Here is a 13,508-nt window from a genome sequence, read left to right on the forward strand (position 1 = left end):
TGGGGGTTGAGAAGGCTGAAAGAGAATAAAGGAAGTGGCTATCTCAGCCTGGGCTTCTCACTTGCAGTTATCTCAGCTGCTCTAAGCATTTAGTTGCAAAATTTCTTTCATAAATGCAAATTCTCTTTCATTCAAATCTGAAATTATAAGTACATTGGCTCCTCTATTTATAGAGGGCAGAATAGCAATCAAACTACTACTAGGAGCTAGTTTCCCAATAGGACTAGGTACATAGGCTCCTCTATTTATAGAGGGCAGAATAGCAATCAAACTACTATTAGGAGCTAGTTTCCCAATAGGACTAGACACTCCTACTACAACTAGGAGCTAGTTTCCCAATAGGAATAGACACTCCTACTACAACTAAAAATTTAATATAGGACTAGGACTTGACTTTACGATTCCAACATGGAGTAGGACTAACTAACTAACAGTCCATATACGACTTTACAACCGAACAATGGCCTAATGGGCCTTTATTGAATTAAATAGCAACTAACTAAACTAATGAATTAAATCCCATTTTTCTACCTTCTACCCATATTTTAGGCCCATTAAAGTGGCATATTTCAAAGAAAACCCATGGGATCAAAGGGTCAACACATACATAACACAACCCAAGGCTTATTTACAATAAAATAAGCTCAAGTGACTTATCTACATCACTACAGAAGTAAGGTGGAATTGATACTCATAAATAGAAGAAATTAATAATCAATTTTTTTTTTTTTTAAATTGGGCAAAAATTTGCAAACTATTGGAGGGTTGAAATGAAATAAATACATTTTTTTCAAACAGACTAAATGAATGTGTGAAACTTTTGGTGAAATATTGAAAAGATACATTCCAATAAGAAAATATAACTTCATAAGACATTTTGGTTATTTCAACCCATTTCTCCAAAATAGCATAAAAAAATTAAGCAGTTTCTAGGAAACCTTATTTGGAAGATTTTTACACACACCCACAAAAAATAAATAAATAAAAAAAAAAATTAAAGAAGAAGAAGAAGAAGAAGAAGAAGAAAAGAAAAGAAAAGAAAAGAAAAGAAAAGAAAAGAAAAGAAAAGTAGGCATTAAAGGAAACAAATTAGTAATAACACTAACAAAGTAGAACACAGCTAAAGCAGGTCCGCAAAAATAGTTTAATAACTATTAAACTGGGCTCATAATGTATTAATAAAAGAATTATGCAACATATTGGTTTTCCCCTTTATTAGTAAAAAATTAAACATACTTATATAATAACTACAGTACATTACAATATTACATCAGACATCAAATATTACATTTATCCTCCCATAAAAAGATTCATTTGCTTTCTTTACAGAATTTCAAGTATTTTTTATAGGTTTTTCACAGATTATTTTGCTTTTGTGATTAAATAATAAATTGAAAATATTTATATGGACAAAAAATCATAAATTGAACCTGTAATTCATGATATATTTGTGCAGACCTCGGCGCAATGGTGAGGTTGCTCCATTTTGACCTAGTGGTCGCAGGTTCAAGTCCGAAAACACCCTCTCCACGAAGCAGGGGAAAGGCGGTGTATATTATGACCCTCCCCAGACCTTGCAGTGGCAGTGGCAGTGGCAGTGGCGGGAGCCTCGTGTATTTAGTATGCCCTTTAGTAACATATTGGTTCTATTGTTGGAGGTGCAAAGTGTGTGTTATGCCTCTTATAGCTTGCATTGGTCTAAAGACTCAGAACCTATGTGATAGATTGCCTAGATAGGTTTTTGAAACCATAAAACATATCCCCCGCTTAAGGATAACTACACATCCAGGAATTATTAGGCAGTTAATCATTCCTGGATGTGTAGTTATCCTTAAAGAACCATCCCCTGAGAGTTCTAGAGCAAATTTCAATGATTTCCCCACTTTCAATGACTTTTACAAAATCTAAAATCCGTTTTCTTAAATTTCAACGAAATATTCCAGTTTCAACAGGGTGTGAATTGACCATCCTGTTAAAATGGTGAGCCTTGGAACAAACTCAGAATTTGAAAAGAAACAGCAGATTCAGAATGACCTATATGTATCAAATTCAGAGATAAAACAAAACTCACCACCATTCATTCTCAAGCAGGGAGTGATTTCGAGACCAAAGAAAGGCAGAGCATCTGTTCCCTTTCGCCTGATCTGGTACATAAACTGCTCTTGAAGACATAAGTTGTTTCTGAAAACTCAGATAAGAAGGCTGGAAACTGAGAGAGAGAATTGAAAAGAAGAGAAAAATTGATTGGGGATCCAACTTAGTTGCTGGAAATCCATCCAAGCATACACTTTAGTACATGACTGTAGTAACTCCACATGGATGAAAAAGGAGCTTTACTGCTTGAACAATAAAAATTTTGGATCCAAAGGGCTACTTACAACTTTTTTTATAAAATAAAAGATTAGAATTCCAATTTTTTTATTAGGAAAGCCTAAACCTGTTACATCTCATAAGTCAAAAGTAAACCCCTATTAACCTAGAATATTTAATCATAAAACAAAAGTCTGAAAGTAAACAAAACCAGGTTAATCCTAGTAAAAAAAAAAAAAAGGTTTTTAAAGACCCTATGGTGTAGACCTTCTTTTTGTCATTATTTTTTCCAATATATGAAAGAGAGGAGCCATCTGCAGGACAGTGACAAAATCATGCAGAATCTATTTTAAAGAGAGATATTACATATAAAATCTCTCCCATTTTATGAGGAAACTCTAATCCTGTTACATCTCATAAGTCAGATTTAAACATAAAACAAAAGCTAGAAAGTAAACAAAACTAGGTTATACATAGCAGAAAACTCGAAACCAAAAAAAAAAGGGACGAATTTTTCTGTTCAAGAGCAGTCCCTGAGCCACAGACAAGGGGGGGTGCACAATGACCACCATGACCCCCATGGGGGTGCATGCCCCTGTATCTGGTCACAGGGGCCACTGTCAGTCAGAAACACTTGCCAAAAAAATATATGTAGAAAAAAGGTTCTTAAAGAGCCTATGATGTAGGCCTTCATTTTGTCATTATTTTTCCAATATATGAAAGAGGAGTCATCTGCAGGACAGCTACAAAATCATGCAGAATCTCTTTTAAAAATAAAGATTACATATCATCTTCCATTTGTATATCAGATCCTTGTCTCCCATTACACACAGGGGCCTCAAGTTAAGCATTTTGACCATTCAGTGTTATATCTTTGACTTCATTGTATTCAATGTCTTATCCAATTATGAGCTTACGCAAATGAATCCGCTTAAAACAACAGATGCCTAGCAGAATGTCAAACATAGGCCAGATCTATCTCAAATTTCATCACAAACACAAGGGGGCAGACCTATCTAACATTGTGCATTTAAATTCCTAAGACTTGAACTTGTGCTCCATCATTCACATCTAAAGACATTGCATGGTCCAAAAGCAATATGTGTTTGAACATTTCAACTCACCCACCATTGTTTGCAAACATTAGAATGACAAGATTAAGATAAGATAAAAAAAAAAATGTCCTCACAGTGGAATCATATCAAAAAGTACTTCTACAGAACTAATTCATACCCTGCGAATTATTAAGACCAAAGTGAAAGATGGTGTCATTCTCTTCTAATGCAGAAAAACAGGTAAGTCCTCGCAGAAAATCAAGGAAGATAATTATACACAAAAAGGAGACAAATATATGTATACCTTGTGATTGACCAGAACAAACACAATCTCTGCAACCGTAATGAATTTCTTCCCCAGTCTCTTCAATAGATTAATTACTTGTTGAGCAAGAGAACCCGCCATTTGTGACGATTTAGGAGAGATTCAAGCAAAGCAAAGCTCTCAATTAGTCCGATCATCCTCTACAAAGTGAAAAACTTAGTATTCCCCTGGCAACTGATTAGAGAAAATCGAAACCCTAACAAGGAAAGTCTACTGTGAACGGAGACTCGAAAGCACTCATTACCGATAAGGGTATCCCAATTTGGGAGATACGTGTTAGACCAAATATGGTGCGACACGTGTCCCTATGTACAAAAGACTGTATCTTTGAAAGAATCTGGATTCTCTTACCCATGAAAACCTTTACAAGTCAACGTAAAGATGAAAACTCGTCCGTCTTCTTCCTCTTATCACCTCTGGTTGTGAGGAGTGACCGTCGCAGTGGTAATGCCAGCCCTGTAAAGCGTCAAGCCATGGAAAAACAAGTAATCAACAAAGCCACCGGAACAACCGGAAGAACCCAGTTTTTTGAACGAAATTGAAGTCGAATACAGCAAACATACCCCGACCTCGGGCACCCAATTCATCCGGTGAACCTTCCGGAGGACGAGGAAAACCGATAGGAAGAGCGTGATCTTGATTGTGGAGACCATGGATGGATCGGTAGCTACTCCGGCGACATGAAGACGGAGATTACCGGTGTGTTCTACCACGAGATGAAGAACGTGCTGCAGTAGAATGTAACTGTCAGGATCCAGGGGGTTTGATCGAAGGGATCGCCGATTACTTGAGAAGTACCAGCAATAACGACGATAAGGCCGACGCTGCAAAGGGAAAGAGAAGAAGAGAGAGATCGGGGAGGATCGGTCAGGACCGATTCCCGATTGGAATCGGTAAAATCTATCAAAAACTGTCATTAATCGGAGTAAATCGCCCGATGCACGAACAGAGGTCCTCCGTACTTGAGAAACAGAGAGCTAAGATCGCCACCACCTTCAGGATGTCCATAAGAACTCTACGCCTCTTCGGGAGGCAAGCTATTGGACTAAACTCGAATGTGAGTTTCTGTGTTGGGGTGACTGTGTTGTGCTTAATAGTCTTAGGCATGCGTTGTGGCACTGTACAGAGTTGCAGAGCCATAGATTAGTCCCTCAGAAGTTACAGAGCATGCATCAAGACGACGGAAAGGTACTAGTTTTCATAAGAAGTGAAGAAGAGACAAGACACACTGAGATGTCCAAGTTTAAGAACCAATACCCACATCAAATCTTTCTTTATTTCATCAAATATTGCAGTAAGTAATTACATTTAGGGAGGCATCTATTTCCCGTCGAATCTCTTATAAACAGAGTACAAGACTAATAACAAACAGAGAGAGAGAGAGACGTGGGGATGTAACTTTACAACTCAATTTCAATGAAATCAATCTGAGTCAAGGGAGGAAAGAACGGAAGAAGAGCAAACAGATCATCTCCGTATTGAGAAACAGAGAGATGAGATCACCATCTTCAGGATGCCCTTAAGAACTCTACCCCTCTTCGGAGGAAAGCGAGCTACTCGTGGCGGCGCCGCTCCAGCTTGAGCTCCAACACCAGCGGTGGTGGTGGTGCTGCTGCTGATCCTTCTCACTGGTACAATTTTTGCGGTCTGGGTTGCTGCCATTGAGTATAAATTGCAAAGGGTTGCCGTCTCTTGTTCAGATGGGGAGCCAACCCCTCGAAGCTCCTCAATTAAATGTGCAGTCGTAGCTTCATGCAAGTGTGGTACTATATAGATAAAATTTTCAAAAAATTATTACATTTTTAGGAGGTTTAAACCGTCCATGAAATCCGAAAGTTATAAAATGGGAGGGTGTGTGAAACTTGAGACCTAAGTTTTGTGAGATTTGATAAATCCTACGGTCTTCAATCATCCAAGTATATCTCCCTTCCAGTGAAAAGGTATATCATGCAGGATCTTAAACATTACATCAATACGTGGCATTTGCTTGATTGAACTAAATTCCCTGAAATTTGCTCATGTCACACTGGAAGCTTCCAGGCTGTAACATCCTAAGGGAGAGTTTACAAAAAAAAAAAAAATTCCTAAGCAAGAGAAGACAGACTTCTAGAAGAAAAAACGATAAAGTGTTCATCTATCCTTCCACGCGTAAGCCACAGAACTGGATAGAACAAGTCAAGGTTACCTAAACAAAGGGACTAATGATTGGAGATCTTAAAAGATTCTTTTTGGGGAAAATTTTCACTCCACTATAGTTACCTTATCTTTTCCCAAGTCTCACATATTAGAATGGTAGAACCCACATCCTGTAAGTTGAATTAACAAGAAAAAATAATGAAATACATAATTTTTAGTGGGGTGAATTTTTATGGAAAAGATAAAAAAAAATGTAGAAAATGGAGGTGAATAGAATTCTATAAAAAAAAGAGAATATAGAAAAATAAGAGAGAGATAGACACAAAAGAGCTTTTCAATGATGACTTTAAAAATGAGTGAAAAACAAATTCAAGGTTTTTACTATTTTTTACTTTTCCACCTTTCTTCATTAAACAAACAAGGTCTAAATATTGACATCTGATTCCAAAAAAAAAAAAAAAACTCTAGTCTTTCCTTCTCTCTTGGTTTTTTAAAATACTCAAATTACCGTTGTATTAATCCGTTCTGATCATCTCTCTCCTCTTCCTTTTTTTTTTTTTTTTATTCAATCATTTTCTTAAAGACCTCCTTCTTCTTCTTCTATTGTGAATAGGTAAAGGCAACCCTGCCACCCTCTTTCTTCCCTTCCCAACCTCCTCAACCTCATCCTCACCCACCCCACCCCACCCCACCCCACCCCACCCCACTCCACCCCATAATAGTCGTGACTCGTGAATAGTGATAGATGGGCATTGTTTGCAATGGGCAATGTGTTGATTTGTGGGAATCTAAAAGTGCAAAAGATGAAATTGTGCTACAACCATGAATGAGCCCAAGTCAGTTGCGGCTACTACGATCCCAACTACCTCTACCTCTGCTCTTCTGATGTTGAGTACTATGGTTGAGGTGCCTTGCCTACTATGGTTGAGGTGCCTTGCCTATCTACTTTTGGTTCACCTAGCAATATCCCCTTAGTTTTGTGAACATTTCAATTTCCAATTAATTGGTATTGTAAATTTCTATGGGTGGGGCTATGTGGGGTCAAGGGCCAGGGGCAAGGTGAGGGCGGGGTTGAGGGGATTGGGAGGTAGGAAAGGGGGACTGTTGTTGCTCGATTCTGGATGATGTGAACCTGCACAACGCAGATTAGAAACTGGCCTGGAGGGAGCTCCAAGAAGAGGCTCCAATGCCTAAGTCAGGTCTAGATATTCTCATTCTTACATAAGGTATTCATTTGATTGAGAGTCACACCTGTAAATTGGCTGAGTCTTCCTTATATAGGTTATACAAGTCTTCCTCATTGGTCAAAGCTCTCTGGCATGCTCACACGGGTCTTAATCCCATTAGAGTGATTATCCTCTATCATGGCTGAGCTAGTTGGCTTGTAACGGTTTAACTCAACCTGGGTTAACCTCACCACGGTAAGGTTCTGTAACGGCTAAGTTAACCATAGTGGATCGGGGGTTAAATAATTGTCTGACCTTGGTTAGCCACCTTGGTTAGGGTTTAAGTCGGTTAAGGGTGTGGGGACCTCCTGTGTAGGGAGGTCGCAAGGTGAGGAGCTCGTACTGCTAGTCAAAGAGGTTGGCTTGTGCTCGTGCTAATGAGGTCAACGTGCAACCTCCTGACTATTGATCGGTCAACAGATATATGGTATATCATACGCCCCCACTCTCTCGAGCTCCTAGTATAGGAGGTCGGGGGAGTATTGGTAATGTCTAGGCACGTGCTTCGTAATTAGTCAATAGATATATAGTATATCATATGCCCCCACTCTCTCGAGCTCCTAGTATAGGAGGTCGGGGGGAGTATTGGTCATGTTTGGGCACTTGCTTTGTAATTGGTCAATAGATATATGGTATATCATATGCCCCCACTCTCTCAAGCTCCTAGTATAGGAGGTCAGGGGAGTATTGGTTGTGTATGGACACATGCTGCGTTCATCACACGTCTGGACATATTGGGTGTCTGGTTTTTCAATGCTTCCCTGGGTTTTATCTTTATTTGTTCCTACTTTTTTAATGGCGGCAATTTGACTACTACTGTCGTATGTCCATAAATGAAGAGGGGAGAGAGAAATATATGTGTCAGTATGGCATTAGTGTGAATGATTGTGGCATAGATCGATTAGATCCAAGCCATCTGAGGCATTGATACTGTCTCATCTAATGGATGATGAGGCGCCAAGTCGGTTTTTTCTTCTTATGGGGTTTTTTGAATCAGCGTGCCTCGGTTAATCAAACATCGCCTTTTTTTTCAATCAAGGTATCGATTGATGAGTACACATAGTCACAAGGATTAAAGTATCAATATCGATCGTCATATCGATCAGCCAAAATTAAGATACGTATCGGAGGGTATCGTATCGTATTGGAGATACGCTAAAGATACACACATAAATGGATAGGAAACATTTTTTTAAACATTTTTGCATAAAGAATTTATTAAAAAAGCTATTGATAACCAAGGATTAAAGTATCGGTATCAGTCGCCGTATCGGTCGACCAAAATTAAGATACGTATCAAAGGATATCGTATCGTGTCAGAGATATGCTAAGATACGCTAAAGATACACACATAAATAGCTATGAAACACCTTTTTAAACACTTTTGCATAAAAAAATTGTTAAAAAAAACTATTGATAACATGTATTATGCATAAACACTAAATTGAGGGTATCGCACTAAGAATTCAAAGTTTGTAGTTGTCCCATAAATGTAAAATCCTTGTTCCCAACCTTGATTTCTATTTTAGTTAGAGAGAAATATGGTTGGAAACAACTTTGGAACAAAAACCCCTCAAAAAATCGTGTTTTCTAAAAAAATACCCATCTTGGTCATTATATGACTGTAGCGCACTGTATCGGGACATACCGATACGTATCGCTACTCATCGATACGTACTGATCGATACATACCGATACTCATTGATACTTACAGATCGATATATACAAATACTCACCGATACTTATCGATACATACCAAAACGTATATTTCACCTTGATTTTATATTTTTCATAGAGTATCAGTACGTATCGATAGTGTATTGGTGCATATCGATATGTATTGTAGGATATATATCGAGAAGAAAGGATTTTAAAAATTCCATGTATCGTATCGGTGTGTATCGTATTGGTCAGCTAAATTTAAGATACGTATCGAAGAGTATCGTATCGGTATCGGAGATACTTTAAACCATGTTGATAACATGATAAACACTAAATTGAGGGTATCGCACTAAGAATTCAATGGTAGCAACTTTGGAACAAAACCCCTTAAAAAATCGTGTTTTCTGAAAAATCACCCATCTTGGCCATTATATGATCGTAGCGCACTATATTGGTATATACCGATACTCACCGATATGCACTGATACTTAACTATACGTATTGATCGATACATACTGATACTCACCGATACATACCGATACATACCGATACATACCGAAACATACATTTCACCTCAATTTTATATTTTTCATAAAGTCGTATCGGTGCATATCGTATCGTATCGATGTGTATCGATGATGTATTAATGCATAGCGGTATGTATCATAGGATATATATCGATATGAAAGGATTTTAAAAATTTTATGTATCGTATCAGTTGGCTAAATTTTAGATACGTATCCAAGGGTATCGTATCGGTATCGGAGATACTTTAAACCATGGTATCGATCGGTACGTAACGGTATGTATCAATCGATACGTATCAGTATGTATCAATATAGTGTGCTACGATCAGATAATGGGCAAGATAGATGATTTTTCAGAAAAACACGATTTTTTGAGGGGTTTTTGTTTCAAAGTTACTACCAGCCATATTTCTCTCTAACTAAAGTGGAAATCAAAGTTGGGAATAAGGATTTTACATTTATGAGACAACTACAAACCTTGAATCCTTAGTGTGATACCCTCAATTTAGTATTTGTGCATAATACATGATATCAATAGTTTTTTTTAACAAATTCTTTATGCAAAAGTGTTGAAAAAAATGTTTCTTATCCATTTATGTATATATCTTTAGCGTATCTTAGCATGTATCTACGATACGATACCCTCTGATATGTATCTTAAGTTTGGCTGACCGATACGGTGATCGATACTGATACTTTAATCCTTGATCGATACACACTGATAAGTATCGATACATACCGAAACATACATTTTACCTCGATTTTATATTTTTCATAAATTCGTATCGGTGCATATCGTATCGTATCGATTTGTATCGGTAGTGTATTGATGTATATCGGTATGTATCGTAGGATATATATATAGATATGAAAGGATTTTAAAAATTTTATATATCGTATCGGTGTGTATTGTATCAGTTAGCTAAATTTAAGATACGTATCGGAGGGTATCATATCGGTATCGGAGATGCTTTAAACCATACATATAGAATTTAGTTTTTTGGCTCTCTAGCTCTTCTTCTTTGGATTATTTCAGGTTTTTTCTTCAACAGCGGCTTTGCTTCTGGTTCTACGGCTTCTGCTACGTTTTTGTGACTTCTACTCTGATCTTCGATTTCTGGGGACCTAGTAAGCTATTCTTGCCATCTTGTACTTTTCTTTGTTACCTTGTTTCATGGGAGATCGAGAACGTTTGATTCGTTTGAGAGGTCTTCTGAGTCTGTCATTGGGATGCCGCATGGGACTGTTAGGGTAGTCACTGGCCATCGTTGTTCTTCGACAAAGAAGGTTGCTGCCTCGCGGAAAGCAAGGGTTAAGTTTTCCATCGGGGTTCGCGGTCCCACCGTTTGCTTACATGTGGGTGAAGTAGCATCTAAGATTTCCCCTGCAGAATTAGAGAAGTTTCGTAGGGTGTATCATATTACAGCTTTTGTGGAGCTTTGAGTTCCTGAGGCGTTGGAGAGGGCTAATCGTCCCCGCAAAGGGGAGATATGTGTGTATGAGTCCTCTCTCATCAACAAATTGTGTTTACCATTCGCCCCTTTTGTCTGTCAAGTTCTGAGGCACTATAGAGTTGTACCCACTCAACTTGTCCCCAGTTATTGGAAAAGCCTCTTGGGTTTCTATGTCTGGTTGAGGAATCTCGATAGAGAACCCACCCTTCGTCTATTTATTAGTCTCTATTCCCTTTATGCTCACAATGCCTTCTATGGGTGAATCTACTTCCGCCGCCATAAGAAAGAGCACTAAATTATGTATGGGCTACTGACCTTGATCCCTTAGTGGAAGGACGGTTTCTTCTTTGCTCATCCTTCCCAGCCTTACAACATACTGACTCGGTGGTTGTTGGTGAACATGGGGAGAGAGAACAAGAGACCTACTCTTTGGGATGATGAGGAAGAAGTCATGACATTGCTGACTCGTTGTGTTCAAGTGGTCCTTGCGTCCCAACTATCCCATGACCAATACCTATTGAGGTATGGTCAGGTTCCGGGTGATCTTCCCATTGAAATTTTCCATCCTCCTTCGCTTCTGTTTTCCTTTTTGTTTTCTCGATTTTCTGTGATTTTGAGTAATACTGATGTTTCTTCTCATTCTTTGGTAGCTCCAATGGATAGGAATTACATGATGAACATTATGGACCTGGCCCTTAAGGAGGAGGCCACTCCAGAGCAGGGCACTGGTAATGGGGGTGGCGACCTTCCTGTCGCCAAGCAGGGCAACCGTCTCGAGCATGATGCTCCTCCCATTGTGGATGTGGGTAACATTCTGTTGAGGGAATTTGCAAAGGCATCGAACAATCTTCTTCTCTCTCTGTAGTTGCTACGAGGAAATAGTGGTGCGAAGGGGAGGTCACTGGTGAGTCAAGAGGGGTGAGGCGATCTGAATGAAGAATCTCTGACTACGTCCTGTTCCCCGAGCTTGGAGGTTACTGGGGTGAATTCTGGGAGCAGGGTCGCAGATGCCCCTCAGGTAATGGATGTCCAAACCTCCAATAGTATACAAAAGAGGCATCGTCTGGTCAAGGGCAAGGCGCTAGTTGTGTCTTCCGAGGAACCTTACATTCCTCAGTACGGTCTCACTTGTGGGCAGTCTATCCAGGTTAGTCTATCCACAACGACCTTGCGTTTGCACAGGCTGTTGTACTGGAGGGGTCGTTGCCAAAGGACAGAGCGGCATATAAGGGGGAGGGGTTTCCATCCCTTCTCGATCAACATTTGGCTGAGGTGAGCACTATGGCCGTATGGAAATCTCGGACCTTAATATTTCTTTCCTGCATCTTTTTTGTGTTTGATCCCCTGTTTTTATTTGATTACAGGGCCAAGCATTGTTCAGTGAGCTCTTGATGAGGGCCAATGAATATTATCGGTCAGCTGGGGAAAGCAGGAAGAAAATTCATGAAGGGTTGGAAACATGCGGCCAAGTTGAAAGACAAACTTGATGAGACGATGAAGGGTAAGGAAGATACCATACGTTTGGTTAGCTTTTAAGATGCCAAGATTAAAGGCTTGCAAAGCTGTGTTGAGCAAGCTAACACAACATCCCTTGCAACGACCTCGAAGGCGCTGGCTACTAAGGAGAAGCTTAAGACGTGTGAGCTCGATCGTCATTACGTTGCCAACGACCTTGATACTATGAAGAAGCAAGTGATGGTCTCAAATGTTGCTCAGGACAACGAGAGGCAGCAACTGGCGCAGGCGAGGGCTCTTGTTGAAGGAGGGTGAAAAGGGTGTTATGGCAAGGTATAAAGCCTCAGAGGAGTTTAGTCAATAGAAGGCCCTGGTTGGGGTTTGTTTGCATTTGTAAGGCATACTAACTGTTTGTGAGGAGGTAGAGCGGATCAACCCTGGGCTCGACCTTAGCCTTTTCTCGCCAGAATGGGAGAAAGTAAATCTACTTAGGGTCCAAGTGCCTCCTAGGTCATCAAGCATCGTGGTGCAAGTAGGCAAGGAAGTTACTCTCATAGATAAAGGTCAGCATGGCATGCCGGAGTAGACAATATTGTTGGGGCCTCATTCACAGGAAAGCTAGCACTGCTAATCCTACGCTTTCCTCAACTCTTGCTCCTCGTCCTGTCAGTCTGAATACTCTAGAGACCACTCCTTCTGCCCCTGAAGCTATCATCACTGACCCTCATGCTTTTGAAGCCATTCCTACTGCTACAAGTCCTGATATTGATCCTCATGCCTTAGATGCTTCACTAGATGCTCCCTCAAATGGTGTCACCTTGCCTATCCATGAAAACTAATAGTGTGGCCTTCTTTGTTTCTCCTTTTCTCTTCTTTTTGTGTGAATTATTGCTAGCTTGTCCTATATTGCCCTCATCCCTTTTTTGTTGTAGCTAGCTCTTCCTATGTAATTACTTATTGATGTAATGACAATTCTTGTGCTTATTTGACTATGATTGTGCCTTAGTGCACTTTTTCTTTTGAAAGAATGGTCTGAAATTTTGCTAAGTCCTAGATGCTTCGAGCATACCCTTGATTAAGTGTTCAGATACTTGATCTCATACTGTAGCTAAGGGTTGAGATGGTCGAGTTTGTACCATAGCTAAGTGTTGAGGTGTTTGAGTTGGAGTGTGCTCGAGATCATACCGCTTTTAAGGGTTGAGATGCTTGAGTTTGAGCGTGCTCGAGCTCGTACCGTTGTTAAGGGTTGAGATGCTTGAGTTCATCCTGTGATGAAGGGACTAGATGCTCAAGCTTGTACCGTAATTAAGCGTTGAGAAGCTTGAGTTCGTCGCGTGACGAAGGAACTAGATGCTCGA

At 39.6% G+C, this 13,508-nt stretch overlaps 2 long non-coding RNA genes across 10 annotated transcripts in view; one reads left to right on the top strand and one right to left on the bottom strand.

Moving 5' to 3' along the window:
• Nucleotides 1-4,446, bottom strand: part of LOC122068513 — a 19,666-nt gene extending 15,220 nt beyond the window's left edge. For 4 of the 8 annotated variants that reach the window (XR_006137144.1, XR_006137142.1, XR_006137138.1 and 1 more), the window contains exons 1-2: nucleotides 4,254-4,442; nucleotides 3,670-4,146 (exon numbers count right to left, since the gene is read on the bottom strand). This is a non-coding gene — a long non-coding RNA (uncharacterized LOC122068513). Of the gene's footprint in view, nucleotides 1-2,071; nucleotides 2,182-3,669; nucleotides 4,147-4,253 lie in introns of all 8 variants that reach the window. The other 4 variants (XR_006137143.1, XR_006137139.1, XR_006137140.1 and 1 more) reach the window with 3 other exon arrangements.
• A 5,819-nt stretch (nucleotides 4,447-10,265) lies between these two features.
• On the top strand, nucleotides 10,266-13,142 carry LOC122068518. 2 transcript variants are annotated; one of them, XR_006137146.1, is made up of 3 exons: nucleotides 10,266-10,369; nucleotides 11,346-11,967; nucleotides 12,060-13,142. It is a non-coding gene; the product is annotated as an uncharacterized LOC122068518 (long non-coding RNA). The 2 variants fall into 2 exon arrangements; XR_006137145.1 differs by having other exon boundaries at nucleotides 10,274-11,217.
• Nucleotides 13,143-13,508: the final 366 nt, after the last annotated feature.

Source organism: Macadamia integrifolia, unplaced genomic scaffold (genome assembly GCF_013358625.1).
Source record: "Macadamia integrifolia cultivar HAES 741 unplaced genomic scaffold, SCU_Mint_v3 scaffold404, whole genome shotgun sequence".
In the NCBI taxonomy this organism is placed as follows: domain Eukaryota; kingdom Viridiplantae; phylum Streptophyta; class Magnoliopsida; order Proteales; family Proteaceae; genus Macadamia; species Macadamia integrifolia.